Here is a 7,260-nt window from a genome sequence, read left to right as displayed (position 1 = left end):
AGCATGCTTCACCAACAACAAGCACCTTTAGGACCAAGATTTTGAGTAGAATAGCTGTCACCCCTTCAACATTTAGGAGATACAAAAACCATTTTATTAACTAGAGTAAAAACCATGTTATTTAAAAGTCTCCACCCTTTTTGAAACAGGCCCCATTTGAGGAAAGACATGTCACATAATTCTAGACAAATGAAAATTACAAGTAGAGTTTCAGAATGTCAGGTCCATTAGATATGATATTTTAATTACTGTAGCTTTTCTGTATTCTATTCCATGGCTTGTGGTAATATTTACCCAATTGTAACTATGTTCTATTTTTAGACACATAAGAATTTAAATAGATTCTTTCTGCTAGTCTTCATATCCCAGTATTCAACTTTGCAATAGATTTGCCTTAGAAGTTTGGGAAAGATAAATCATACATACATACACAAATATATATTACATATGAGGGAGATACATAGTTACATAGATAAACCAGCCCCTCTACCACACTACATACATTTAAAGCAAAATGTAGTTGATAAAGGAAGAGATGTTAATAGACTTAAAATGAATGTCCCTTGATGATTCAAATCAGCTGCCAAATTTGAGGATGACTGACATGAGTAATAATTCTGGCAAGCTTATACTTTTTTATAATGTACATAAAATTTGCATTCTAAAATAACTTGAATCAAATATCAGTTTAAAATTCCATTTCTACTGAAAGAATGAAATATTAAAAACTATCTACATGGTGAATTAGTTGTTTATTGCTGTATAAACAACCATCCTAAAATTTGGTGGACTAAAACATCAATTTGTTTGCTCACTATTTTATAAATTTATGTTAACCTCAATTGGTGGTTCTTCTGCCTAGCTTACCTGAGAGCACTCATGTGGTTGTGGTCATTTGGCAAATTGACTAGAGCTGAATGGGCCAAGAAAATCTCATATCTTTATATGGCAGTGAGCCAGGGTTGTTGGTGGGGGAGTTTGTTCTTGTCCATTGGTCCTCTCCAGCATATTAGGAAAGGTTCCTTACACAGTAGTAATGGCATTCGAAGAAGTCAAAACTCAATGTACAAAAGTTAATGAAACTTTTTTATCTGTAACATTTACTGATATGTCATTTATCAAAACACATCACGTGGCCAAGTTGAGAGTTGATACTGAAAGTGAGTACACAAAAGCTCAAAAACTAGGAAGCATGATCAATTGTAGTCTATGAATGCAGCTTTCTAAAGCACACTTGACTTCACATTCCAGGATGTCTGGCTCTAGGTGAGTGATCATGTCATCATGATTATCTTTGTCGTGAAATCTTTTTTGTACAATTCTTCTGTGTATTCTTGCCACCTCTTAATATCTTCTGCTTCTGTTAGGTTCATACCATTTCTGTCCTTATTTGAGACCATCTTTGAATGAAAGCTTCACTTGGTATCTCTAATTTTCTTGAAGATATCGTTAGTATTTCCCATTCTGTTGTTTGCCTCTATTTCTTTGCATTGATCGATGAGGAAGGCTTTCTTAACTCTCCTTGCTATTCTTTGGAACTCTGCATTCAGATGCTTACATCTTTTCTTTTCTCCTTTGCTTTTCACTTCTCTTCTTTTCACAGCTATTTGTAAGGCCTCCTCAAACAGCCATTTGGTTTTTTTTGCATTTCTTTTCCATGGGGATGGTCTTGATTACTGTCTCCTGTACAATGTCATGAACCTTCATCAATAATTCATCAGGCACTCTGTCTATCAGATCTAGTCCCTTAAATCTATTTCTCACTTCCACTGTATAATCATAAGGGATTTGATTTAGGTCATACCTCAATGGTCTAGTGGTTTTCCCTACTTTCTTCAATTTAAGTCTGAATTTGGCAATAAAGACTTCATGATCTGAGCCAAAGTCAGCTCCTGGTCTTGTTTTTGCTTACTGTATAGAGATTCTCCATCTTTGGCTGCAAAGAATATAATCAATCTGATTTTGTTGTTGACCATCTGGTGATGTCCATGTGTAGAGTCTTCTCTTGTGTCTTTAGAAGAAGGTGTTTGCTATGGCCAGTGTGTTCTCTTGGCAAAATTCTATTAGCCTTTCCCATGCTTCATTCAGTACTCCAAGGCCAAATTTGCCTGTTACTCCAGGTGTTTCTTGACTTCCTACTTTTGCATTCCAGTCCCCTATAATGAAAATGATATCTTTTTTGGGTGTTAGTTCTAAAAGGTCTTGTAGGTCTTCATAGAACCATTCAACTAAAGCCAGATATCCTGGAATGTGAAGTCAAGTGGGCCTTAGAAAGCATCACTGAGAATAAAGCTAGTGGAGGTGATGGAATTCCAATTGAGCTATTTCAAATCCTGAAAGATGATGCTGTGAAAGTGCTGCATTCAATATGCCAGCGAATTAGAAAAACTCAGCAATGGCCACAGGACTGGGAAGGTCAGTTTTCATTCCAATCCAAAGAAAGGCAATACCAAAAATGCTCAAACTACTACACAATTGGACTCATCTCACATGCTATTAAAGTAATGCTCAAAATTCTCCAAGCCAGGCTTCAGCAATATGTGAACCATGAACTTCCAGATGTCCAAGCTGGTTTTAAAAAAGACAGAGGAACCAGAGATCAGATTGCCAACATCTGCTGGATCATCAAAAAAGCCAAAGAGTTTCAGAGAAACATTTATTTCTGCTTTATTGACTATGCCAAAGCTTTTGACTGTGTGGATCACAATAAACTGTGGAAAATTCTGAGAGAGATGGAGATACCAGACCACCTGACCTACCTCTTGAGAAATCTGTATGCAGATCAGGAAGCAACAGTTAGAACTGGATACGGAACAACAGACTGGTTCCAAATAGAAAAAGGAGTACGTCAAGGCTGTATACTGTCATCTTGCTTATTTAACTTGTATGCAACGTACATCATGAGAAATGCTGAGCTAGAAGAAGCACAAGCTGGAATCAAGATTGCCAGGAGAAATATCAATCACCTCTGATATGCAGATGACACCACCCTTATGGCAGAAAGTGAAGAGGAACTAAAAAGCCTCTTGATGAACGTGAAAGAGGAGAGTGAAAAAGTTGGCTTAAAGCTCAACATTCAGAAAACAAAGATCATGGCATCTGGTCCCATCACTTCATGGCAAATAGATGGGGAAACAGTGGAAACAGTGTCAGACTTTATTTTTTGGGGCTCAAAATCACTGCAGATGGTGACTGCAGCCATGAAATTAAAAGACGCTTTCTCCTTGGAAGGAAAGTTATGACCAACCTAGACAGCATATTGAAAAGCAGAGACATTACTTTGCCCACAAAGGTCAGTCTAGTCAAAGTTATGGTAGTTATGTATGGATGTGAGAGTTGGACTGTGAAGAAAGCTGAGCACTGAAGAATTGATGCTTTTGAACTGTGGTGTTGGAGAAGACTCTTGAGAGTCCCTTGGACTGCAAGGAGATCCAACCAGTCCATTCTAAATGAGATCAGCCCTGGGATTTCTTTGGAAGGAATGATGCTAAAGCTGAAACTCCAGTACTTTGGCCACCTCATGCAAAGAGTTGACTCATTGGAAAAGACCCTGATGCTGAGAGGGATTGGTGGCAGGAGGAGAAGGGGACGACAGAGGATGAGATGGCTGGATGGCTCACTGACTCGATGGATATGAGTCTGGGTGAACTCTGGGAGTTGGTGATGGACAGGGAGGCCTGGCATGCTGCGATTCATGGGGTCGCAAAGAGTCGGACACAATTGAGTGACTGAACTGAACTGAACTGATGAATGCAGCAAATCTGTCACACTCAGTGTCATGTATTTCATTGATAAAATTTGGACAGGGATAGACACAACTGACAGGTGCAATGGCACCCCACTCCAATACTCTTGCCTGGAAAATCCCGTGGATGGAGGAGCCTGGTAGTCTGCAGTCCATGGGGTCGCTTAAGAGTCGGACACGACTGAGCGACTTCACTTTCACTTTTCACTTTAACGCATTGGAGAAGGAAATGGCAACCCACTCCAGTGTTCTTGCCTGGAGAATCCCAGGGACAGGGGAGCCTGGTGGCTGCTGTCTATGGGGTCACACAGAGTCGGACATGACTGAAGCGACTTAGCAGTAGCAGCAGACACAACTGAAGGGACTTAGCATGCACCTACACAGTTATTAAATACACATTCTGATTTTAGCTTTTTCAAAATTGTTTTTCCTCTGAAATACAGCTTATTTGCAAAATCGTATAAAACACAACTATCAATCTTAATAAATGAGAAATGATCACAAATTTTGGTCACTACATTTAGGGTTAGGGGAGGGCTTCCCAGATGACGCAATGGAAAAAATCTGCCTGCCAATGCAGGATTCATAGGAGATGTGAGTACAAACCCTGCATTGGGAAGATCCCCTGGAAGAGGAAATGGCAATCCACTCCAGTATACTTTCTTGGATAATCCCATGGACAGAGGAGACCTGCAGGCTACAGTCCTTGGGATCTAAGTTGGATATGACTGAAGTGACTGAGTACTCATGAGCATGACCAAAATTCAGTCCAAGAAGTAGAATTTTGTCAACATTACAGAATTCCCTTGGATACTCCTTTTGAGTCACAATTTCTTATGTCATAAGTATCTGCTTTCCTGACACTGTGTTAATCACTTATTTGTTTCTTTTGAGAGCCTCCTTGAAAAATTATTACCCTATTTTTGACCTTCATAAACATATAGTTCAAAATTTGGAAAGGAGTACATCAAGGCTATATATTGTAACCTCGTTTATTTAAGTTATATGCAGAGAATATCATGCAAAATGCCAGGCAGAATGAAGTACAAGCTGGAATCAAGACTGCCAGAAGAAATATCAATAACCTCGGATATATAGATGACATTACCATTATGGCAGAATTTAAAGAGGAACTAAAGAACCTCCCAAGGAACATGAAAGAGGAGAGCAAAAATGCTGGCTTAAAACTCAACATTCAAAAACGAAGATTATGGCATTGGCTCCATCATTTCATGGCAGATAGATGGGGAAACAATGGAAAAAATGACAGATTTTATTTTCTTGGGCTCCAAAATTACTGAAGATGGTGATTGCAGTTATGAAATGAAAAGACGCTTGCTCCTTGGAAGAAAGCCTATGACCAACCTAGACAGCATATTAAAAAGCAGAGACATTACTTTGCCAACAAAGGTCTGTCTAGTCAAAGCTATGGTTTTTCCAGTAGTCATGTATGGATGTGACAGTTGGACCATTAAGAAAGCTGAGTGCTGAAGAATTGATGCTTTTTAACCATGGCATTGGAAAAGACTCCTGAGTCCCTTGGACAGCAAGGAGATCAAACCAATCCATCCTAAATGAAATCAGTCCTGAATATACATTGGAAGGACTGATGCTGAAGCTGAAGCTCCAATCCTTTGGCCACCTGATGCGAAGGATGACTCATTAGAAAAGACCCTGATGCTGGGAAAGATTGAGGTCAGGAGGAGAAGGGGATGACAGAGAATGAGATGGTGGATGGCATTACCGACTCAATGGGCATGAATTTGAGCAAGCTCTAGGAGTTGGTGATGGACAGGGAAGCCTGGTGTGCTGCAATCCATGGTGTCACAAAGAGTTGGACATAACTGAGAGTCTGAACTGAACTGAAGCATATAATATGGTACATATTGTTTTCCATCTGATTTCTGCAAAACAATATGTATTCCAGTGTCGTGTTCTTTGCTACGTGGGGCCACGCATTGCTGACTTAATGACCATATTCTATTTAACCTTATCAGTTCAATTCAGTCTCTCAGTCGTGTCCAACTCTTTGTGACCCCATGAACCACAGCATGTCAGGTCTCCCTGTCCAACACCAACTCCTGGAGCCTACCAAAACTCATGTCCATTGAGTCGGTGATGCCATCCAACCATTTCATCCTCTGTTGTTCCCTTCTCCTTCTGCCCTCCAGTACAGCACATTTAATTTGTTCATAATCATGCTGCTGGGAATTTCAGTTTCTAGCTTAGTTTATCATAGTTTATTATGAATAATACTGCTATACATTTGTTATAAACATACATACATTTTAACTATATATAGAATCATATATATTTTTCCAGGTTCCAGTGCATATAAACACAGTATACACACACCCAAATTGCATAAATAATCTCAAAGTAGAATAATTTCTGGATCAATTGGGCATATGCACAAATTTAAAGATAATAAAAGCTAAACACTTGAGCAGTTTATGGTTAAATTTAGTAAGTGTTTCATAGTCACTTGATGACAATGAGGATTTTATCATTATGTAATTCTATGTTTATCATTCAACAAGGCTATTAAACTTACCTATAAATTAGTTTTAATATTTTTATGTTTAAAATTATTTGTACATAATAAGAATATTCTTTTTTCCTAAATTTTACTTTCTCTTCTTAAGTATACAAATATTTTTAGTTTGGTTATCCTTAGAAGTGGTAAGAAGAAGTAAATGCTTTTGCATGAGATGACTTATTTGCAATTCAAGCACCATCAAGAATTTAGTGTTGCTTTCTCTACATCAAATCCTCATCTCAATTCTACCTGCAGACATCATGCATTTTTTTATGCCTATCAAATGTAATTACTCCATTCATTATTATTTTTCTATATTAAACACTTTAAAGTGAGTTTTGGAGGGGTGCTTTGAGGGCTCGTTTTATTACATGTAATATTATGTTCATTATTTAAGAAATAAAATGAAAAAAAGTATTTTTTGAGGTCCAGTGGTTGAACATTCAGTTAATATTTTAAATATTTATATCACTACTTAAGAAGTGCCTCAGTTTGGACTGCCATAACAAAATCAAGTAGACTCGGAGTTCAAACAACAGAAATTTACTTCCTCACAGCTTGGAGACTTTAATTCTAAGATAAGATATATGCATGTTCAAGTTCTGTTGAGAGATTTCTTTCTGGCTGCCTTGTTTTTTCTTTTTCCTTTTTTCAACATGGCAAAGAGAGAAAGTAAGCTCTCTCATGTCTCATTTTATAAAGGCACTTGTCCCATCATAGATTTCTTGGGTGGCTCAGTGGTAAAGAACCCATCTGCCACTGCAGGGGATACAGGTTTTGCTCCCTGGATCAGGAAGATCCCCTGGAGAATGAAATGGCAACCCACTCTAGTATCTGGCCTGGGAAATCCCACAGGCAGAGAAGCCTGGAGGGCTACAGTCCATGACGTTATTGTCGTTGTCCAGTCACTAAGTCATATCTGACTCTTTCAGTCCATGGGGTTGCAAAGAGTGGGACATGACCGAGCAACTAAACA

Source organism: Bos javanicus, chromosome 20 (assembly GCF_032452875.1).
Source record: "Bos javanicus breed banteng chromosome 20, ARS-OSU_banteng_1.0, whole genome shotgun sequence".
NCBI classification, from domain to species: domain Eukaryota; kingdom Metazoa; phylum Chordata; class Mammalia; order Artiodactyla; family Bovidae; genus Bos; species Bos javanicus.
The sequence above is the reverse complement of the archived record's forward strand: the minus strand, read 5'-3'. Positions refer to the sequence as shown.